Raw genomic sequence first — 25858 nt, forward strand, 5'->3', positions numbered from 1 at the left:
AGTGATCAAAAGGAGACTAATTAAATATATGGGTTGATTGTGTAAATCATTCATTCTTATATATGTGGGCTTGTGATCCAAGATTCCTTATGTTGGACTAAGTCCATGGGGTGACCCATGGATACTCCATGGAGGTTAAAATCCGTGGAGCATAAGGAATGGGTAAAGTTATGAGTTACATGGTGTAACCCTAATAGCCACCATATAAAACTTGCCCTCAAGTTTTGGAATTTGAAAAAGTTTTAATGAAAAAGTTACATGGTGTAACCCTAATAGCCACCATAACTTATGTGTTTAAAGTAGTTTTAATGATAAATACTAAGTAACTAAACACTTATAAATTCCCAATCTTAGTTACTTAGGAAAATGTGAATAAGGTGCTAATCCATGAAATTACACTTTGCACTTTGTTTAAACCGTTAGTGGAGCGTGTGTGGTTAACCGGCACACTAACCTGGACTTAACAAGGTAGGCAAAGGGTAACTTAATATTTATCATAGTATCGGTGGAGCGTGTGTGGTTAACCGGCACACTGATTAAGGGGTAAATATTAAGGGTGCCAAGTATATTTGCATGGTTATTCACACCTTGTTTTGTGATCCTCGGCATCCCAGTCACAAAACCTGAAGGGCACACTCGAGATTGAAACATGCCTTTGAACAGTTCAATGAATCTCAAAGATCTAGGACTTTCAAATCCAATTAAAACCTAATAAATTATTTCGTTTTTCATGGTGGAAATTGGTGAATCGTCATTCACCTACCTTCAAATATTTTATAGCTTGGATTACGGCATCCCTCTTCTAAGTTATAAAATAGTTTGTTGGGTCCTAGCCTTAATATTTCATATTGGGTGTCATATTAAGGACTTTAAATCAACTATCTTGAATATCTCCCAAAAAGATGTCTGGTCTAGACATTTATGATCTTCCCAAATCTCTTGAAACAAGCTTTCCTAAATGAAGATGATGTCCCATGGATATCATACTTCTTTCACCTCCTCCAATTATTCTCCCTAACCCACAAGTTCCTAAAAAGTTTAAGGTCACTCAAGCCCTATTGGCAAGGCAAGGTCTAGGTGTGATCACATCTTGGAGATGTAGTCACATATTGACAAGCCGGGAGAGTTGGGTGTCAAAGTCTTGAGAAAGTTGGTGGCTCAACTACTTTCTAAGTCACATAGTGAGTTCTTTTGGGAATCCTGTGAAACAGACTAAGACAAGACCCTTAATGATCTTATCTATTTGCTAAGACCAACTTCCTAAAACGCTATGGACATTGACAATGATGACATTGGATATCCAATAAAGCTCTCTCTTCCCAATGGAAAGGGATCGGCCATAGTCAACTCGGTTGACCCAATGGTAAAGAGAGAGGCGAAGTCTGAGATAGTCCCATTATCAAGGGTCCAGAGGTAACTATTGCCAAAGGAAGGGGCATTGGTTACGAAGCTGCCAAATTTACCTAAGGATGTTAAAGTCAATAAGTTTGGATCTACTTCAGGTAAAGTCCATTGTCTAACTCTATTAAGTACATGTTGATTATGATCGCGAAGATGGATTTCAATCGCATGGTTCGGTGATCAGAATTTTGGGCTATTACTTAAGAGTTATGATATTTATATTGCTTAGGAATAGATAACAACAAGGTTTTCATATGGATTGTAAGGATAAGTTTTTCCGCAAAGTTTTAAAATAAAAGAAAAAGGTTTTGATTTGATTTATTTTAAGTATCCTTACAATGGCATTTGTGAAAAGTTGTTGCTTATAAGATTCCATTGATAGCAATATTGGAAAAATGGATTTGATTCTTTCGGTTGTGGTAGTGTCTAATATTACCAAATAAGGAAAGATTCTCATCACCCAAGGTTCAATTGGACCGAAACTTGGAATCATGCAAGTTGTATAGTATGATGAATGAGAACTTTCAGCTTGGAAAATTAAGACTAATTCCTTATGTGAATAAGGAAAGGACTAAGGGATCGAGTACACATTCTTGTGCACTGGTCAAGTCCACCACAAAAGATCAAGAAGACTATTCGTCATGATTTACTTAAGTTCAGTAAATATGGTTATACTTATAAGTTTAAGTATAAGTCTGTAGCATTGGAGAAGTTTCAATGTGAGACAGAACGAATAAGAAGAATCAAAGTATGACAGAAAGATAAAAGTTTCTCAAATCTAAAAAGATGGGAGAGTACTTTAGTATCATGTTTATGATCATCTTAATGATTAAGATACCATATCACAATTGGTCCTCTAAAGTCATCTTAGTGCATTCTTATGACTAAGAAGAGGAGTCATGAATTGTTGAAATGGTTAAATCAAAAAGATGAGTCATACTTCGTTCCAAAACAATTCTTAGAGTCATACTCCAAGATTGTAACTTGAGTGACATATCTTAAAGAGGGTTTGTTAACACTAGTCAAATGTAAGAGTAAAAGGTTATCTACTCTTGTACATTTGAAATTGGTAAGTTGTGATGTTTTGGATAAAACAGAGACCAACTTAGGCCAATTGTGTAAAGTGTTAGTCTTGATAAAGAATCCGCACTATCTCTTGAATATTTGACAAGGGAGTCTTATATGTCAAGAGGACAGTGGGAGTCTTAAAGCTCTTGAAAGTTTCAAGACTTAATCAAGAATAAAACCTAAAGTCCTTCACTAGCACACGACTTGAGGTTTATAACCTATCGTGTTGAAATTTTTGTGCCTATTCAAGTTGGCTTTGCATAGGAGTTCTTAGAGTTCTCAATTGGTTGCACAACTACTTGGAAGCAATGGCAGGCACCTGAGCTGCCAAATGTCAAGAATTTAAGATTGCACAAGTTTAATCAATATGAGTTTGGATTTGTCACTAACCTTGTCTTGTGATTATGGTTTTGACAAATTCACATGGATAAGAACACATACACTATTAAATCTAAGTGTCATAAGGTTTCTCTCCGATTCATGAAAATGATAGTGAGGAAACACTTTCACTAAGTAGATTTTAGCTAGATAGCAGTTGTGATATTTGCATTCTCAAAGTCGTTAGTGGAGCGTGTGTGGTTTACCGGCACACTAACATGGACTTGTGAGAAGTGGAAAAGGTCTAAACAATTGAGACTATGATTACGGCATCCCTTTTCATAGTTCTAAAATTGTTTAGACACACATGTGAGCTATCTAAGAGAGGTGTATGATTTTGATAAAGTTTTATCAAAACAATCTAGTATCAGAAATCTGAACTTTGGTAAGAAAGTCAGCTGATTTCTGAGTACATGTCAAAGCTAGTGGGAGCATAAGTGTTATGCTAATAATCATCATGTTAGTGGGAGCATGATAATTATGACAAAGGTTGCAAGTTAGCAATGTTAATTATAGAAAACAAAAGTTTCAATTCGTGAGGTTGCAGGGGTTGAAAAAGTTGTTTTGCTATAATTAAGGGAGAGGAATTTATACTTCATTTCAATTCTAAAAGCTTAGATTGAGATTTTAATCGTATTTAATCAAGGATATATATATGAATTTCATGTTGGAATGGCTCAACATAAGGAAATTCTATATATGGGTCCATTATTTGCGTTCTAAAATTCGATTATGATTACGGCATCTCTTTTCATAATCTGAATTTTGAGAACTTGGCAAATTGAAATGGAAATATTATAGCAAAAGACTGGTTTAGTCTTTATGTGAGACATCATGAATCGTGTCCCATATGCTTCGGATATAGGATCGATTACATGTGTTATATTCATCCTTTCTAAAATTTTCCAAATGCCTGGGGCATTATGAAGGGAAAAGGTCTAGAATTGGATATGACTAAAATGATTAAGCAATTGTCGAGGACAATCTAAGGTTTACCAAAGATTGGTTGCTCAAGGACAGTTGGAAGTATAATGTTAATTCTGGAAGGACCATATTGACATAATCTGTAAGGAGGCAACTCTTGTTCAGAAGTGATAGTCAAAATGGAATATGGAAATGTTTCAAAGTTAGAAATTATTCAATCTGTGTAAGATTAGGAAACTTAATGAAAGAAGGATGTTTCCAAGGAGCTGATCTCCTTTGAAATGCTCTGTAATGATTGTTGTCAAGTCTTTCTGACTTCGTGCATAATCATTAAGAGGATCAATGCATATAAGTTTAGAATCTAACATATTTCAGTAAATGCCATGAATTTAGAATTCTTGCATTTGTAGTAAGGATTTGGGACTGTGAAAAGAGGATCATTGTAGTGATGTTCAATGGATCTATTTTACAAAGTAAAGATCATAGACAAACATAGTATGCATACTTGGTGTATGACATGACTAGTGTTTAGAAAACATAGTGTACATGCTTGGAGCATGGGACAACTATTGTTTTAAATTCAAGTATAAAGTTGATAAAACCGAAACAATGAATAATGAGTAATCAGTATGGTGATAAATAAAAGTGTTTATTTATATTCATAGGGTTTGATACCATATTTGATTCATTTATTCTTGTGTTTCACTTTGCATGTTTTGACTTCCAGAATAACTAAGTCGCTCTTCCTGAATGATTAAGTTATTCAAACCATCCACAGTCGGTCATATGTTGGAAGTAGATATGAATCAAGACTGTCATGGGTTGGTTTGTAGAGGTCCAAGTTGGTCGACAAAGTGGTGCTACAACACTCATGAGTGCTCATAAGTTCTGAGTATTGGATTAAACCCACGCTCATTTGAATCACTTCATGGATTTTATCACGAGTGATCATGAGACGGTAATATCTTATATTCTTCAATCCTAGAGATATGAGTTGTTACTATGAGTTGGTTATACATTGATTGCACGAAAACGCATTGGTAACTCGATGTTATAAAACGTGCCTTTGTGTATGATTCAACAAGTAGTAGAACAAGCCATATGAGTCGAAGCTTATCCATTCCTTTTACCTTCGGGATAAAAGCGATATCTATGGGCCCCTCGATGATTTAAAGATGATACATGTGAGTGCTTGGCCAAGCCAGGTCTGATTTGATTTGTTCAATCAGTCAGTCATCATGAATCGGAAATCGGGAAACAACAAATGGACAGAGAGAATGATTTATAATCCATGTCTCAGTCCATATGATATCTAGAATGGAGGAATATATGATCCCTTATCTAATGGACAAGACATTGACAAAGGTCAGAGATCATCGGCAAGGTCAGAGTTCGACGGAAGCTTTTGAGAGCTACGATTGCCAGTCGGTTCTTGAAGTCATACGCAAGAATAGTTTTAGACTTATCCAAGTGGGAGACTGTTGGATTAATGTCTAAGTCCATAACTATAATTGGTAAGACTTGACCCGACCCGACATGGTCCATTTGGGTTGCATGGCATCATGCATTTGGATAGACTATAATGAGAGAAATAACACTTAAGGTTGGTTAATATATTATAAGTTCTAATATATTAATAAGGTTATTTAATTAGTATTGATCAAGAATTAATTTGGAATTAATTAAGTGATCAAAAGGAGACTAATTAAATATATGGGTTGATTGTGTAAATCATTCATTCTTATATATGTGGGCTTGTGATCCAAGATTCCTTATGTTGGACTAAGTCCATGGGGTGACCCATGGATACTCCATGGAGGTTAAAATCCATGGAGCATAAGGAATGGGTAAAGTTATGAGTTACATGGTGTAACCCTAATAGCCACCATATAAAAGAATTCCATGGCTCAAGAAATCGTGCACTAATGTGTGAGTGTGAGGGCTAGACGATTTCAAGGAGTGTTCAAGTTTATCTCAAGTTATTCCAAGTGTATTTGGTGTTGTGTGAACCATTTGAGGTGTCACACTTGGGGCACTAGGCACTCAAGCTTCATGAAGACATTCTACATCAAAGAGGTATGTATTCTATCTTGTTATATTTATTATTTTGTATGCTAGATTAGGATAATACCTTGGATGTTCATAATTGTATGTTTAATAGAGAAAACATAGATCCAAGGTATTTAGGGTTGCATGTACACTTAGGAGTGTTAGAATGCTCATAACCCAACAATAACATGCGTAACCCTGTTGTAGGTAGCACCTTGCTCTCGTGGTTGAACATAGACTCTGTCCACCCTGTGGCCTCTCGCCTTGAATCACGAACCCTCCCCCACTAGGAGTCGGAACTCTCACTAGCTGCTGCTCACAGTTGATCACTATCTCATTAGGGCTCACCGAGTCCATACCAACTATAACCTTATTCCCTCGCAGGGGAATAGGGACTAAATCCAGTTAAAACTGCTCATCAAACAACTACAGTGTACATCCCCAATGAACTCTCGCGACCCTAACGGTCCTATCATCTGCTATCTCCACATCAAGTGGGAAATCCAGCTTCCCCGGAGCCCCTACAAATCGCATGCTGAGCGCGAGCGACACAAATGATCGGGTAGATCCTGAATCAAACAATACCAGAGCAGATATACCATTCACAAGGAACGATCCTATAATGAAACACAAAAACATAAGAAATAATCAATATAAGTGAAGAGATAAGGAGAAGATACATACCTGTCACCACGTCGGGTGCTGCACGTTCCTCCTCTGCTGTCAACTGGAAGGCTCTGCTTTTCGCCACTGGCACATCCGCCTGGGCCTAGAGGCCGTCGGTAATCCTCAATGTAGTAGGAGCGGGTGCCACCACTCGTCCTGTTGATGCTGCTAAACTTGGACATTAAGCCTTCTTGTAGCCCCTCTGATTGCACTGGAAGCAAATCAGATCAGATACTGCAACGGTGGTGGTGGTAGCAGTACAATCCCTGCTAACATGACCAGTTCGGCTGCACTTAAAGTAGCCCGAACTACTTGCCCTGCACGTCCCATCATGCGTCCTGCCACACTTGCCACAGAGGCCTCGGCCATGCTGACCCTTCCCTCGGGAATCTCCCTTGGGCTTCTTGCCCGAACCCTCCACACCAGACGCATCATCTAGTTTCCTCTTCCTCTCCATCTCTAAATCAATCTCCCTCTCACAATCCCTAGCAATCATATCCACCAGCGTCTTGCAACTGGATCTGCTCACAAACTGGAGGATATCACTCCGCAACATCTCATGATATCGGACCTTATTGATCTCCTCGTCCGCCACATAATGCAGAACGACAAGCGCCCTCTCCCTAAACCTAGCTGTGATCTCCGTCACCGTCTCTGTAGTCTGTTGGAGATCATGGAACTCCTAGCAAGCTGTTGCACCTCAATCACAGGTGGAAACTCAGCCCTGAACCTTGTCGAAAAGTCACTCCAAGTCATAGCTGTTGGGTTTTAGTATACTACAACATCCTATGGTGTACATGCAACCCTAAATACCTTGGATCTATGTTTTCTCTATTATACATGCAAATATCAATTTTCCAAGGTATTGTTCTAACTAGCATAATATAAAGTACATGTAATATAAAATCTAGTAGAATTACATACCTCTTTGTTGGTGCTTGATTTCTTCAAGCTTTAAGATCTTAGCCCCAATAGTGTAGAAGCCTCAAATGGAATCACAAATCACCAAAACACCTTGGAAGAACTTGAGAGAATATGTATGCACACTAAAATCGGCCCACTCTTATTTTCACACACTTGTGCCAATTTTGTGAGCCAAGGACCCCTTTATATATTATGGAGGATTAGGGTTACATCCATGTAAACCCTAATACCCATGACCTTTCATTTACATAGGATCCATGGGTTAAAAGCTCCATGGACCATCCATGAAAGCTTAGCCCAACCTAAATGAACTTGGCCCATTCTATATATATAAGAGTCCATATTTAATTAGTTCTTTTTGATCACTTAATTAATTCTAAATTAATTCTTGATCAATACTAATTAAATAATATGATTCCATATTAATATATTAGAACTTATAATATATTAATATAAATCATAAATATACTATTCTCAAAAGACTATCCATATAAATTGTGCCGGTGAAGTGCAACCCAAATGGACCATGCCGGGTCGGGTCAAGTACATACCAAATATAGTTATGGACTTAGACATTAATCCAACAGTCTCCCACTTGGATAAGTCTAAAACTATTATTGAGTATGACTTCAAAACCTAACTGGCAATCGTAGCTCTTAAAGCCGATGTCGAACTCTGACCTTGTCAATGACTTGTCCATTAGATAAGGGATCATATATTCCTCCATTATAGATATCATATGGACTGAGACATGGATTATAATCATTCTCTCTGTCCATTTGTTGTTTCCCGATTTTCGATTTATGATGACTGACTAATTGAACAAATCAAATCAGTCCTGGCTTGGCCAAGCACTCACATGTGTCATCGCTAAATCATCGAGGGGCCCACAGATATCGCTTTTATCCCGAAGGTAAAAGGAATGGATAAACTTCAACTCATATGGCTTGTTCTACTACTTGTTGAATCATACACAAAGGCACGCTTTATAACATCGAGTTGCCAATGCGTTTTCATGCAATCAATGTATAACCAACTCATAGTAACAACTCATATCTCTAGGTTTGAAGAATATAAGATATTATCGTCTCATGATCACTCGTGATAAAATCCATGAAGTGATTCAAATTAGCGCGGGTTGAATCCAATACTCAGAACTTATGAGCACTCATGAGTGTTGTAGCACCACTTTGTCCACCAACTTGGATCTCTACAAACCAACCCATGACAGTCTTGATTCATATCTACTTCCAACATATGACCGACTCATTATTCATTGTTTCGGTTTTAACAACTTTATACTTGAATTAAAAACACTAGTTGTCCCATGCTCCAAGCATGTACACTATGTTTTTCTTAAACAATAGCTTTGCCATACACCAAGTATGCACTCTATGTTTGTCTATGATCCTTACTTTGTGAAATAAACCAATTGAACATAATTTCAATGATTCTAATTTCACACTCCCAAATCCTTATCGAAAAATGTGAGAATTTCAAATTCGTATCATTTATCGAAATCTGTTTAGTTTTTAAACTTATATGCACTGACCCTCCTGTAATGAATATGTACAAAGTCACAAAGACTTGTCAACAGTCATTATAAGGTATTCGAATGGAGATCAACTCCATGGAAACTAAGTCTAATATTCAAAGTACATTGCTTTGGACATGCTTCTTGCATTAATTTTTCTAATCTTACACAGATAACTTCCATCTATGAAGACAATTCTATATTCTCATTTTGATTATCACTTCTGAATAAGAGATGCCTCTTTTCAGAATATGTCAATATGGTCCTTTCAAAATTAGCACTATACTTCCAACTGTCCCTAAGCAACCAATCTTTGGTAAACCTCATATTGTCCTCGACAATTGCTTAATCATTTTAGTCATATCCAATTCTAGACCTTTTCCCTTCTTAATGCCCCAGACATTTGGAAAATTTTAGAAAGGATGAATATAGCACTTGTAATCGATCCTATATCCGAAGCATATGGGACACGATTCATGATGTCTCACATAAAGACTAAACCAGTCTTTTGCTATAATATTTCCATTTCAATTTGCCAAGTTCTCATAATTCAGATTATGAAAAGGGATGCCGTAATCATAATCGAATTTTAGAACCCAAATAATGGACCCATATATAGAATTTCCTTATGTTGAGCCATTCCAACATGAAATTCATATATATATCCTTGACTAAATATGATTTAAAACCTCAATCTAAACTTTTAGATTTGAGATGAAGTATAATTTCCTCTCCCTTAATTATAGCAAAACAACTTTTTCCCAATTGAAACCTTTTGTTTTCTATAATTAACATTGCTAACTTGCAACCTTTATCATCATTATCATGCTCCCACTAACACGATGATTATTAGCATAACACTTATGCTCCCACTAGCTTTGACATGTACTCAGAAATCAGCTAAACTTCTAGAAAAACAATACTTTATTGACTTTCTTACCAAAGTTCAGATTTCTGATACTAGATTGCTTTGATAAAACTTTATCAATATCATACACCTTATCTTAGATAGCTCACAGGTGTGTCTAAACAATTTTAAGAACTATGAAAAGGGATGTCGTAATCATAGTCTCGATTGTTTAGACCTTTGCCACTGCTTCAAATCTACTTGGTGGAAGTGTTTCCTTACCATCATTTTCATGAATCGGAGAGAAACCTTATGACCCTTAGATTTTATGGTGTATGTGTTCTTATCCATGTGAATTGTCAAAGCCATAGTCACAAGACAAAGATAATGACAAATCCAAACTCATATGGACTGAACTCAATCTTAATTTCTTGCCATCTGGCAGCTCAAGGGCCTACCATTGCTTCCAAGTTCTTATGCAACCAATTGAGAACTCTAAGAACTCATATGCGAAGCCAACTTTAACTGTAATGGGCACAGAAAGAAAGTATGTCAATACGATAGGTTATAAACCTCACGTCGTGTGCTAGTGTTAAACTACATGTTTTTATTCTTGATTAGATCTTGAAATTCTTTTCAGGATCTTTAAGACTCCGACTGTCCTCTTGACATATAAGACTATCTTGTCAAATATTCAAGATATAGTGCGGATTCTTTATCAAGACAAATATTTCACACAATTGGCCTTAGTTGGTCTTTGTTTTATCCAAAACATCACAACTTACCAATTTCAAATGTACAAGAGTAGAAAACTTTTACTCTTACATTTGACAAGTGTTTTAAACCTTCTTTAAGACATGTCACTCAAGTTACAATCTTAGAGTATAACTCTAAGAATTGTTTTTGGAACGAAGTATGAATCGTCTTCTTGATTTAACCACTTCAACAATTCATAACTCCTCTTCTTAACTATCAGAATACACTTAGAGGATGAATTGTGATAAGGTCTCAAAATCATTAAGATGGTCTTAAAACATGATACTAAAGTACTCTCCCATCTTTTCAGATTTGAGAAACTTTTATCTTTCTGCCTAAGTTGATTCTTCTTATTCGCTCTGCCATACATTGGAACCTTTTCCAATGTCTCAGAATTACACTTAAGCTTGTAAGTATAACCATATTTACTGAGCTATAGTAAATTATGACGAATAGCCTTATCGATCTTTTGTGGTGGACTTAACTAGTGCACAAGAATGTGTACTCGATCCCTTAGTCCTTTACTTGACTCACACATCCATGAGAACCAGTAGTTAGTGTTAATTTTTCCAATGCTTGAAAGCTCTCATTCATCATGCTATACAAGTTGCATGATTCCAAGTTTCTATCCAACTCAAACTTGGGTGATGAGAATCTTTCCTTATTTGGTAAATTTAGACATTACCACAAATGAAAGAATCAAATTCACTTTCCAATTTTGCTAGCAATGGAATCATACAAACAACAATTTTCACAAATGCCATTGTAAGGATACTTAAAATAAATAAAATCAAAAAATTCCTTTTATTTTAAAACTTTGCGGAAAAACTTATCCTTACCATCCATATGAAAACCTTGTTGTTATCTATTCCTAAGCAATGTGTCATAACTCCTAAGTAACAGCTTCAAAATTCTGATGCGATCGAAATCCATCTTCGCGATCAGAAGCAGCATATACTTCCTTTAAGCTTTCTCTCTTTTCTTTGATTCTTGTAACATCACCATGTGACCCAGTCACATTATGTAATAGAATCTCCAAATAGGAGCTTAACAGAGTTAGACAATGGACTTTACTTGAAGTAGAGTCAAACTTATTGACTTTAACATCCTTAGGTAAATTTGGCAGCTTCGCAACCAATGCCCCTTCCTTTGGCAATAGATACCTATGCGCTCTTGATAATAGGACTATCTCAGACTTAGCCTTTCTGTTTACCATTTGGTCAACCGAGTTGACTATGGCCGATCCCTTTCCATTGGGAAGAGAGAGCTTTACTGGATATCCAATGTCATCATTGTCAATGTCCATAAAGTTTTAGGAAGTTGATCTTAGCAAATAGATAATTATGATCATTAAGGGTCTTGTCATAGTCTGTTTCATAGGAGTCCCAAAGGAACTCACTATCTGACTTAGAAGGTGATTGATCATCAGCTTCCTCTAGACTTTGACTCCCAACTCTCCCGGCTTGTCAATATGTGACTACATCTCCAAGATGTGATCACACATAGACCTTTGCTTGCCAATAGGGCTTGAGTGACCTTGAACTTGTGGGTTAGGGAGAATAATTGGAGGAGGTGGAGGAAGAGAAGTATGACTTCCATGAGCCAAACTCGGGAAGTCATATTCATTAGGAAAGCTTGGTTTGGGAAGATCATTGTTGTCTAAACCAGACATCAACAATGGGAGATATTCAAGATAGTTGATTTAAAGTCCTTAATATAACACCCAATATGAAATATTAAGGCTAGGACCCAACACAATACTTTTATAACTTGGAAGAGGGATGCCGTAATCCAAGCTATAAAATATTTGAAGGTAGGTGAATGACGATTCACCAATTTCCACCAAGATAAACGAAATGTATTATTAGGTTTTAATTGGTTTTTAAACTCCTAGATTCTTTTGAGATTCATTGAACTGTTCAATGGCATCTTTCAATCTCGAGTGTGCCCTTCAGGTTTTGTGACTGGGATGCCGAGGATCACAAAACAAGGTGTGAATAACAATGCAAATATACTTGGTACCCTTAAGTGTTTACCCCTCAATCGATGTGTCGGTTAACCACACACGCTCCATCGATACTATGATAAACATTAAGTTACCCTTTTCCTACCTTGTTAAATATGAGTTAGTGTGCCGGTTAACCACACACGCTCCACTAACCGACTTAAACAAAGTGCAAAGTGTAATTTCATGGGTTAGCACCAAATTCACATTTTCCTAAGTAACTAAGATTGGGAATTTATAAGTGTTTAGTTACTTAGCATTTATCATTAATACTTTTAATGAAGGGAGAATTATAGTCCTTGTCCTACCCGTTCGGCTAACGACCCTCCACTAGTCAAGGAAGCGGTGGGTGAGAGTGGACACACATTAAGCTGCCATTTTATAGGCAACAACCTTATACCCCCTTATAGACCGGCTTCGTGAATGAGGCCTACTAACGGTAAGATTGACTTTATCTTATACATATCTATATAATTAAAATTATAATAATAGTATAGGGGTGTATTTTAAACATTTAAAATACTTGGTGGTTTAATCTATTAATTAAACTATACTCTTAATTTAATTAAACTTAAACCATGTCTTTATGGAATTATTAACTCTTTTAATTAAACACTTTAACTAATTTAATGAAGTCCATAAAGTTTGAATTTTAACTTTTAAAATTGTAGAGTTTGGAATTAAAGCATTAATGTGTGTGAGACTTTACAAATTCCAAAACATGAGGGCAAGTTCTGAAACTATTCAAAACCTTTCATTTCATAACTTATGAGTTTAGTGGTTCATTAAAATGAAGACTCTTCATTTTTATGTAACCTCTTATTCTTTAATAACACTTTTAAAGAAGTGACTCTTAAACATCCATAACTTGAGGACAAGTTATGGAGTCATAAAATAGTTTAATGAAAAAAAAACTCTTCATTTTTGTGTAACCTATGACACTTTTATGAGTTTTAAGATTCATAAATGTGACCTTTTATGTGACTTGAAGAAAAGTTACAAAAACACCTTTTATGAACTTTTTTTAGATTAATATGGATTGAAAGCAACTTAACAAATAATATTTTTCATCAATCTAAATTAACTCATAAAACAAGGTAACACAAAAAAACTTTTCATGTTCCATAACTTATGGAGGTTTCAAAAAACTCTTTAGATCAAACTTTTAAAACTAATCAAATAATCATATCATTTTATTTTTTACTAAATTTGACCTAATTCAACTCATATAGTAAAGTGACTCAAATTTTAAAAATAATTAGTTTTTCATAAAATCAAGTAATTATCTTAAAATATGACAAACTTCATGTTTTTTTTCCTTTTTTTTTCAACTTGAAAAAAAATACATTTGCATCAAATATAATAGAAAAAAAACTCATGACTCTGATACCACTGTTGGGTTTTAGTATACTACAACATCCTATAGTGTACATGCAACCCTAAATACATTGGATCTATGTTTTCTCTATTATACATGCAAATATCAATTTTCCAAGGTATTGTTCTAACTAGCATAATATAAAGTACATGTAATATAAAATCTAGTAGAATTACATACCTCTTTGTTGGTGCTTGATTTCTTCAAGATTTAAGAGCTTAGCCCCAATAGTGTGGAAGCCTCAAATGGAATCACAAATCACCAAAACACCTTGGAAGAACTTGAGAGAATATGTATGCACACTAAAATCAGCCCACTCTTATTTTCACACACTTGTGCCAATTTTGTGAGCCAAGGACCCCTTTATATATTATGGAGGATTAGGGTTACCTCCATGTAAACCCTAATACCCATGACCTTTCATTTACATAGGATCCATGGGTTAAAAGCTCCATGGACCATCCATGAAAGCTTAGCCCAACCTAAATGAACTTGGCCCATTCCATATATATAAGAGTCCATATTTAATTAGTTCTTTTTGATCACTTAATTAATTCTAAATTAATTCTTGATCAATACTAATTAAATAATATGATTCCATATTAATATATCAGAACTTATAATATATTAATATAAATCATAAATATACTATTCTCAAAAGACTATCCATATAAATTGTGCCGGTGAAGTGCAACCCAAATGGACCATGCCGGGTCGGGTCAAGTACATACCAAATATAGTTATGGACTTAGACATTAATCCAACAATAGCATCAAGAGCTGCATCATCACCAATGGCATGTCCGACCTCCTCCCACCAGTCACGTGCTCCGTCCTTCAGAAGACAAGAAGCAAGTCGGACTTTGTCCCCCTCGGGACATCGGCTCGTCCGGAAGACGTTGACAACATCAAGCAACCACCTGATGCTAGCAATGGGGTCCGGAGCCCCATGATAGTCTGGAACTCCACATGCTCAGAACTCCCTGAAATTCATTGTGCGCGCCCCTAGCATGGTCGCTATCTCGGTGCAAAATGCACCCAACCTCTCATCCAGTATCTCCAGGATGCCCTCCTTGACCGTACCGAAGATCACAAGAGTCTGGTCTAAAATTTTGTGTGTCACCCCACATGAGATGAACTCTCTCATCTGCTCGCCGAGCTGCCTGGCTCCAGAACCCGAGCCTGATCCCTCACCGGCACCTGAACTGCCGACTGGCCTAGTGCGTAGCGTCACCATACTGAAAATACACCATAACAAACATTAGTATACACATCATAACTCAAGGTATCTCTCATACTACAAGTTTTTTGGGTTCATCTCAGCCTTCCTTGATTCGAGTACGGATCCTCTACTTTCAGTAGTACGGGCCCATACTACCTTCCACATCTATCCGTACTTTCCTCAAGAACAGCCTTGACTCCACCAAGTCCCTTTCACTACTACTGCTCTCTTCTAGTCTCATCCTAGGCTTGCCCTAGGGTAATCACGAACCTACTCTCCACCATTAGTTGCATAAGAAGTCCTTGCCACGTCCCCCTAACTAGCTCGCGAATACTACTAAATATCACTAAGACTAGATAATTGTTCGAATGAGAGGTCCTACTCTACAACGGTTGGACTCAAACAAGAGCTGCGAAATAGAGCTAAACCTAACCTTCTGAAATTATTTAGTCTTAGCAATATGTAACTTAATATATTCGTTTACTAGTTAGTTAGAGATAACTAGAACTCCTAAAAGCACAAAGAAAGCAGCATTCGAGCATTGAGTAACATAATCAAGCATATCCTAATCAGGCCATCATATCACTGACTAATTTTTACTAGCATGCAGTTCATAAAGCTTATACGCATATAACAGGCGTATAAGGCATCCTTCCTAGATCCTTAGCCCTAATCTAGCATGTAGTTCTCATAAGCATATCATAACATAAACTTGTATGGGTAATTTGGGAGTACTTACTTGAGCTCGGCTGATTGCATGCACCACACCCTTTTCTATTTTCAAAGTTCTTTTCATTTTTCAAAGTTCTTTTTATAAAAATGATTTTCTTTTTAAAATTTTCATACCAAGTCCTCAGTTTGAGTTCAGACACACCCGAGAGTGTGCCCAAATCCCTCAAACCAAGGCTCTGATACCAACTTGTAACATCCCAGAAATACGGTCCAAAAATTTCATTTTTATTTATAATAAAACCATAGTATTCCAAATCATCTCATAAAAACATAAGTGGTAGTATCTCAAAAGATCATGTCAAAACACTTTATCAAAATCACATATCCAAATATCAGAGTAAATCATCCCATGCTAAACGTTATGGTGTGTGCAATGCAGTCATCCCAAGCTCTTCCCTTTGCTATCGGAAGTACCTGAAACCAAAACTGAAAACTGTAAGCACGAAGCTTAGTGAGTCTCCCCAAACTACCACACAACATATAACATGCAACTAGGAGATACGAGCCTCGCCCACACTCAAGGAGATATGGGCCCCCGCCTACACTCGGCTAACTATGAGATACGAGCCTCACCCACACTCAGCTATCTAGGAGATACGGGCCCCCGCCCATACTCGGCTAACTATAAGATACGGGCCTCGCCCACACTCAGCTATCTAGGAGATACGGGCCTCGCCCACACTCAGATGGCTAGGAGGCACGGGCCTCGCCCACGCTCAACTATCTGGAGGAAACAGGTCCCTGCCCACAGCCCACTAACTAAACATACATACAAGTATCATAAGGACAACAAGTATACCATAATCTACCATTTCATAATCATACTCAGATAATACTAAGATACGGGCCCTGCCCACACTTAACTACTAATCATAAACAAGTATAAGATACGGGCCTTGCCCACATATAGATACTAATCATCATGCATACTCTACACAGTACGACATTGGTGCCTTCGACTCGTTCCTACTGAAGGAAACTCACCTCACAAAGCTGACTGTGAAATCTTGCGGTGAGGAATCTCTAATGGCTACTCCAACGACTCCTCGGCTATCATTATCACATTAACTCTTAGTCAAAATCCAATAATCCTTCTTAGGGTTAAATGACCTTTTTACTCCTGGTCAAAGTCAACAATCTGGTCAAAGTCAACATTCCTGGTTGACTCAACTCACCGAGTTGACCCATCAACTTGTCGAGTTCCATAAATCCAAAAACTCTAAACTCGTGATCCACCTCGTCGATTTCTTTCACAACTCGTCAAGTTCTTCCTTTCCATGGTATCGAGACTCTCCCATTCTACTCGTCGAGTCATCCTTGAACTCGTCGAGTTTTCCCTTTACAGAATTGGGACATTTCAACCCAACTCGTCGAGTTCCTCTATGGACTCAACGAGTTCTTCGGTCCGTTGAGCCATCTTAATACATTAAGCTCCTACCCTTCAGATCTGGACTCCACACTTCTTCTACACACTGAAAATGTCCTTTTAAGGGTAAAGTTTCCAACTTTACCCGTTAATAGGTTCCTTTAACAGGTTTAGCTCAAACTCTGATTCTTCAAGATCTAGATCTTGATCCAAAAGCCATATATACTTTGAACTAAGGGATACAAACTGAGATCTAAGTCCTAGACATCATTTAAACACGTAAAGTTTCTGCCTTTATCTCCATGCACGGCCTTTTGGGGCTTAACATGCCAAAATGTCATCCTAAAGCTTGCGTGGCGCTTCAATGGCCATAACGTTTGCACCTTTATGCCATGATAGACCTCCAGGGTCCTAGATGTGGAAGAATACCCACTTGGGTCGTCCATTTCCCAAAAGCTAACATTTTTAGACCAAAAACCCCCATAAAAGTGAAATGAAGAGATCTAAGAAATCATTGAGCAAGTTTGAGACTTGCTTACCCGAAAATGCTGCAAATGGAGTGAATTTTATGGATCTACTCTCTTCTTCTTGAGTCCTGTAGCTTCCTCTTCTTCCACAAGCTTTAAAAGCATAAGTTTTCTCTCAAAAAGGTCTCACAAGCTCAAACAAGGCTCTTGGGTTTTGTGGCTAGGGTTTTGGGTCTTGGAGGCTGTAAATAAGGCCAACCTTTAGGGATTAATGTGTTTAAATAGGGTGCAAAACCTTGAAATTAGGGTTTCACTCTGGCAGTCCTAATCGTCGAGTTGAGGCTTCCAACTCATCAAGTAGACTTCAAAACCCGCGTCCAAATCCATTTCCTACTCAACGAGTTTGGGCCCTCCAACTTGTTAAGTTATTGCCTAAAAATGAATGAAATTATAATTTAAAAACATACCAGGAACCCGGTGCTACACCTGGTTAATATATAAGCGGGCCTCGGCCAACATTCATACAAACAACCATGTAAGAGTCATAAAAACAACAAGTATATTATGAGTCTATGAAATATAGTGTCTTAATTAGTATAGTGAGAACACTCACATGATTAAAGAGCTGAAATCCACTACCCAAAGTCCAATGACTCAGGTACACAAACCGCCTAACCAAACAAAGACTAAACCTTAGTCTATAGCTCAAAACCCATCAATTTGACCAAAAGTCAAACTAGTTAAGAAGTTAACTGTCAATTGTAAAAAGTCAACCTCTAGTCAAATAGGCGTGCCACACCCTCTCAGGGGCGTCCCAAGCCCACTACATGACAAAATAGTTGGGTTTTCTTTGTTACATAGACACGTATCCAAAAGTCCAAAAAACACATCGCAACAATTAAAAAGTGCACTGCGCTTTCCCTGTTCCAACAGCTTAAAAACTACTTAATCCAATAAGTCTAAACTTCCAACTTTCAGATTTGAATCTAAATGAGGTCCTAATGGATAAATTTGGAAACTTTATACATTTAAACGCTCCAATCTCACTAGATTTGAAGCCCCAGTTTCCGTAAAGTCCAAGATCCCACTTTTGTACATGTACGGAGTAAATAGAGCTCTTGCATGCACACTCTACTCTATACAAACATCATATCCGAAGAAATACATTACTTAATGATTATGGAGTTGTCCAAAGATTAAACCAAGAAGGGACCAAAAGTACCAAATACTTGACCAAAACTCTAAATACTCTTAGATCCAAAAATGAAACACCATAAATCAAGTATCTTTGTGACATACAAAGGTCAGAAGTGGTGTGAGGGCTGAATACTTCATTTGAAAAGCTTCAATGAACAATCTTTCTTGTTCTCCTCCTTCTTGAGCACAAAACACCACCAAAAGAGCATCAAAATGGGTCTAGGAGAGTAAATGGGTTTGAAACATCAAAAGGGAGGCTAAGGTGCCTGTTGAGAGAATCTAGAGGTGATGGGAGTTGAAAAAAGGTGAACCCAAGAGTTTAATGCACTTAAATAGGCCTAAATCCCGAGGCATAAGGCCTAAGACCAATTCCATAAGACGTGCAATGCTCCTACTAGGCGCGTAACACCTACATTAATTTCTCATATTCTGATACAATTAATTTTCAGTGTTTTGACCCTTCCTTCTATCTGCAAATGTACTATAAAACCACCAAATAAAGAATGAAAAAACACCATCTGAAAATTCGGATGTTATACTCTACAAACTCCAAAAACTACTACATGAACACATACAAGATAAAAAAATTACTAGCGTCGGGTGGTTGTTCTATCTTTGACCTTTTTTTGTAGATTTGATTTAACCTTATTGAGATTGTTTTTGTAAGGTTTTGAAACAGACAAAGAGGAAAATGGGCCAATGAAATTTTTGGTGTTATATATATTTGGATTAGGCGGACTCAGTGGTAAATTTGGGAAAACTATATATATATATATATATATATATATATATATATATATATATATATATATATATATATATATATATATATCCTAATACCTTAATAAGCATCTAGCCTCAAATTCTGAATTTGAAGAGGTACAACCCTTAAAAGGGTCAAACTGGAAAAAATTACCTTAATTGCATAATTGTATTTGCAGTTGTCTTCAAAAGGGTCAAACTGGGATGAGATCGACTTTGATTTCTTGCGTAACTTGAGTGGTGATCCCTACATTCTCCATACAAATGTACTCAGTGAAGGCAAATGCGACAATGAACAACAATTTTATATGTGGTTCGACTCAACTACTGATTTCCACAACTATTTCATCCTTTGGAACCCTCAACACATTATGTAAGTATCATCAGCCCATGGGAATACACTCTAGCTTATGGAATTCTGACGATTATGCGACCAGGGGTGGGTTGGTGAAAACCGATTGGACTCAAGCTCCCTTTACGGCTTCCTACAAAAACTTTAGGGCCGATGAGTAACGCCCGCAGATCCGGGCTAGTCAATTTAGAGACAATGAGCGTCAAAATTAAAGTGTGAGATAAGCCCAATATCTTTACATATGGTTGTAGTGGTCGAAACAAGGATTCCGGGGATATAAAGAATGCCGAAATCCGAGTTATAACGAAGAAGTTATGACCCGTCGAAGTTTCACAACGGAACCGGCGCGACACCGGGAAGCGTAAATAATGAATTTACGATAGAGCAACTTTTAGCCTTAGCAATCTAAACGAAAGTCGTAGAATATGTTAAACCGAGAGCATCCATAAAAAGAACGCCCAAATCTGACTTCGTATGAGGAAGTTATGATTTTTCGAAGTTTCGGCTTAGCGGTGTATAGCCCGAAGTTCAAATATTAGATCGAGCGGTTTTTAGCCGGCACAACCTAAACGAGAATCGAAGATCTCGTTAATTTTTGCGTAACGATAAAAAGACAGACGAAAACGGACGTCGGATGAAGAAGTTATGAGATTTTAACGGACCAATCCTGTCCCGGCCTGTTAAAAATATAACTTTTAAAAAATAAATTCAAAATTAGCCGACGGAGTCTAAACAAAAGTTGTAGAGTACGTTCCCACCTACGCGTGGACATAAAGAACGTCGAAAACGGAGCTCGTATGCGAAAGTTATGAATTTTAGAAGTCGGGAAGGAAAATTGCGAGACTGATGCGAAAATGATGACGTGGCATGATCTAGGCCGTCGCTTGCTGATCACGCCTCGCTTCGGATGAACGAACCCTGGCCTTCGGTACGGCCAGCGTAGGTCTTCGGACGCCCAGCGTTCTCCATACGCCCCGCGTACGAGCTTCGGAACGCCTCGCATACTGCTGCCTTCTGCGAACCAAAAGGAGCCACGTCGCCCCACCTTGTATCCGACGCATGTTGTACGAAGCGAAGACTACGCCCAACATACCTCGACTATGCCCAGCGTAGTGCGAGGCCTCGCAGGCTATAAAAAGGGGGCAAAGTTGCCCGGATTTTCACACCAAAATTCATACTCTCTCTCACTACTTTCTCTCTCTAGGGTTTTTAACCCCCCCCCCCCCACCCCCCCTAAAGCCTAGGTGAACCCCTAACACCCGAAGGAAGCCCCAAGGCTCCCGGAGTCCCGAGAAAAAGGGTCTTTCTATTCGGAAACGCTGTTCCAAGCGAAGCCCGGTTTTCTATAAAACCCGTTGTAAGTGAGCTACGCCTACGCTATTTTTAATATAGCTTCTAATTAATTATAGTAACGTTATTAGGACCTTATGGAAATTATTTGGGCTATTATTATGGGTTATATAAGCATTGTTTAAATGCTTATATAATAGTAATAATAGCTAGACTATTAATTAGTCTCGGTGAATATTAGACTAAACCCTAGTGGTAATGATACTAGGTTTTGTCGAAGGAAATTGTTTTAAGAGTAACGAAGTGCAGTCCGAGTGCCGAGTCACCACCTTCTCAAGTGAGTGCATAGTTACTTTCATCTTACACATAGATATGAAGTATTTTATATAAATTACTTGTTATGTGTGTATACTGTCTGAATACTTGTTGTCTATGTTGGATGAAACGATTTTATCATGTTTTAAATGATTTAAACTGTATATGTATTTTATATCTACGAAAATGTTGGGTGAAACATGGGTAGCTGAAATAGTTGATGTGTGATAAAATGATGAGAGGCCTCAATGTTTAAGATGATCTAGCCATCTAGCAGAGTATAGATGACGACCACAAACTATTCTAGACAGTCCAGTGGAACACTGGCAGGCTCGTAACTTGTAGGTGTTTTTGAACTACGTATTCACTAAGTATTTTTGAACTAAGTGTTCACCATATGTTTTGAACTAAGTGTTCACCAGATGTTTTGAACTACGTGTTCACCAGATGTTTTGAACTGCGTGTTCACCAGATGTATCCTGAAAGACCCTGGTGACTATGAGACTTAGTGCCTAAACCCTGGCGACTATTTGACTTAGTGTCTGTTGAGTAAACCCTGACAACGATGAATTTCGTGCCGATTCCTTAGGATGATCGTTAGGAATGAATGAACGAGGAATAGCTAATTCTTAGGGTAGATCCTTAAGAGTAAAGAAGATAATGGGGATGGGTAATTGGGTTGATTGTTTGATGTTTAAACATAATAATTATATTATTGTGGGTTGAAAACCCTATGTACTCACCAGGTTTCCCAACCTGACCCACTCCAGCTTATTTGTATCACATGTGTCTATATGAAGTTACATTACACTGAGGGATTAAGGAGATATAAATCACTAGTGATAATGAACGTAAGTTTTGTTTATGCTTATGTTTCTGTATTGACGATGACATCCCAAATGTTTGAAAATGAATAAAAACACATTTCTTCGGAAATGCCATGACAATATAATTATCATGTTTTTCTGGGAACAAATTCTGCAACGTTTTTATTAAAAGAGATACTCTGATTTTTATAAAGCATAAACAAAATCGGTCTTTTCTGGCCGTGAAAATGGGGATGTCACACGATGCTTGTGTCGTTTCTTCTGGGAAATCGTCATGCGGTGGCTCTGCATCTTCTGGTGGAAATCAGGCTTGGATATCTGACGAGTTAGATAACACAAAGCAGGAAAAGCTAAGATGGGCGCAGAAGAATTACATGATCTATAATTACTGCTCAGATTCCAAAAGATTTCCTCAAGGGTTTCCTCTAGAAAGCAAATTGGAACCCTAGAATCGAGAAAATGGTGAGAACTTTAAGGTTTTTTGGAGAAGGAGACTTGCCAAAGATGGAGACGCCGTGGATGGGAGGAAGGAGGGTTCTAGAGAGCGATTGTAGAGGGAGATTAAATCTCTTTCTCTCTCTTCTCGTTATGGTGTTGGCGAGCTATTGTTGGCGACCTCTTTGGCGTAAGCCAAGGGGCGGTGTTTAGCGCCCTTGACTACCGGTGTCGACCTCAGTAGCGAGGCCCACTCCCTGTAGCCTAAGAGAAGAATCGAACCTGCTTCTGCGTCAATCGAACATAGGGCCTGTAAGGATAAGGGATTTTCGACTGGTGAAAATAAGGGAGAAAAGAACACAAGGCGGGGTTTTTAACTTTTGGGATTTCGTTTCCCCCCTTTGTTATTAACAGAGAAAAGAACGCGCGTTTCCTAAAAAATTTATAAAACGACATGCTTATACAACACGCTTTTTTTAATAAGTGCCCTCCGTGTTTTTTTTGTTGTGACATAAATTTTAGGGCATGCAAAAATGCGCATCCTAAATTCTTCAAATTTCTAAAAATCTGACATTATTTTTAGGGCACACACTTTTGCGTATCATTAATCAGTACGTGTCGTAAATTGCGCGTCGTAAAAGGCTGTTTTTCTAGTAGTGTATGTTGTTTTGATTCTCAAGAAGTCAACCAATGGTATCTGCTTCATAATGCCTTAATTTTCTTCACCATATTCTTCTTCTTGTTGCTTTATGAAAAGAAATTACAGAAAATCTATTAAGTTTTTATATATTGGAAACCAGACAACTAATGACATATTTTATCAAAAAACTATCAAACGCCACTCATTTTGTTGCCTTTATTTTGATTTTAAAGATTAGCTAACTCTTCAAAACATAAATGAACAAAAATAAACAACATAATTAAAATGATTTACCTATTCACATTGACAAAGGGTTTGGGTGCTTAACAACATAAGCTCTACAAAAAAAAAGTTAAATAGTATTATGGATTTCCAACTATTTATAGAAAATCTGGACATTAGAATGAAATTCTCAATATACATACTTGACCAAACATTGAGGAACCATTCTAATAACTCGACTTGCATTCAGATAGATATCTGTCCAACATAAAAATCTACAACAAATGAAAAAATCAAGAACAAAACCATTTGTAGGGTTTGTAAACAGATCCAGATTGACAAATTCATAGACAAAAACGCCCAAACATATAGCTAAACACATAAAGATTTAGAGAGATTAAAAGACAAATCTCGGTGAAGCAATGGAGAAGATTTCTTATAAACAGCCACATGAAGAGTCTGCTGGAAAATAAATTTATCAGAAAACGGAGAAAATAGATGTACATTTTTTAATGATTGTGTTAATAAATATAAACTTGACCATTAAGGTTTGATATCATCATATAAATCATGGCATATTTGTTTCCTTACAATCTATTACCAATTACCAATTATATTTATGGATATGTATGCATGTGCCAAAAATCTTGCCTCATCATGATCAAAAATCTGAGTATTATTCTTCACATATACGAGTTCTGTTCACGGATGTGGGATATGGTTTCTCTTAAAATAGAGAGAAAAGGGAGTACATGTGCCAAAAAGATGTTAGAAACCCTGATAAGCTTTCTTAACAGAATCGAGTTCGATACCTGAACTTCACGTAGATAGTCTTAAAATCAAGGCAAGAGGAAAGAGATGATAGAAACAAGAGAACCTGTGTCAAAAGACAAAACAAAAACTAAATTTATATCCCAGTCTCAAATTCAAATATCGAGCTCAAATTCAAATGAAAAGGTTTCATATTAGGTGCATTAAATTAACAATGATTATACCGGTTAGATTTCGAGCAAACTTACTGATCTAAGGAGGTTACCTGAGACAACCAACAAATGGTTGTTGAGAAGACTAAAAAATCCAAAGAACAGATATAACGTAATGTATACAAGAGGAACATGAAAATCGGTAACAAAGTGGGGATTCGATGTTGAAGACGTAGGTTGGGGAGGGCCGAGGTGCAACTTCATCGGTGAATGGTGGTGCCATCTTGTTGCACACCAATTGCTGTGATTTTGGATTAGTGTTTTTGAGAGAGAATGGGGACGTCTCAAACTCTAAAATGAGGGTGAATAAGGGATACTTTTTAAATTGATTTATGTTTGAAAGATTAGGGATTCAAAATTTAAAATTTTAATCAATGTTTTGAAATTTGGGGATAAACAACAGCTACTGATCCATGAACGATCCTTTTACTTTTATCTTCATTTTATTCTTTCCTTCTTCACCCCACAAAACATGTCTTCATTTGAAGACTATTAAGATAAAAAAAATGGCAGAAGGTGCATTAAAAACACATACCATACCAGAGTAATCTTCTTTGCTGGAATCCTAATCAGACCTCGTCGGAACCCTATAAAACTCTGACGCCGACTTCATCTGAGGATGTTGGTTCTTGTGCGGATTAAGCCCTAGAGGGAGAGAGATGAAGCGATAATTAGATGTGTGTGTGATTAGATGTAAGTGTATGTGAGGGTGTTTAGATAGTGAGTATGATGGCGGTTCCACAGATCGTAAATACCTCATATTATAGAGTCGTGTGTAAGTGAGATGTGTTGGTGGTAGTCTGGTAGATGGCGGTAACATTGTAAGAGAACCGTGGTTTCTACATATACTCGATGGTGCTTCTAGTTCTTCAAATCTTGAGTGTTGTTTAGTGTAACCGAAGAGAGACAGTGAAGAGAATGACATTTGCAATTCCTGAAATCGCCCTGAAGATACGTGAAGGGAAAGAGTTTTAGATAAAATGTGTACAATCATTATATGCATTTTTTTAAAATGTTAAAGAATTCTTACAATCTTTGAAGGTTAGAACAATATGTCTATCACTTTTTGTATTTCTTCCACTGAATCTGTAAAAAAACTGATGAATGAAACATAGAATC

General features: G+C 37.2%; 1 pseudogene; it reads left to right on the forward strand.

The window, feature by feature from the left end:
- LOC145112822 (putative xyloglucan endotransglucosylase/hydrolase protein 23 pseudogene) overlaps nt 1-22908 on the forward strand; it is a 45325-nt pseudogene extending 22417 nt beyond the window's left edge.
- The last annotated feature ends 2950 nt before the right edge of the window (nt 22909-25858 follow it).

Source organism: Lactuca virosa, chromosome 5, assembly GCF_052849685.1.
Source record: "Lactuca virosa cultivar CGN04683 chromosome 5, Lactuca_virosa_CGN04683_v6, whole genome shotgun sequence".
Taxonomy (NCBI): Eukaryota; Viridiplantae; Streptophyta; class Magnoliopsida; order Asterales; family Asteraceae; genus Lactuca; species Lactuca virosa.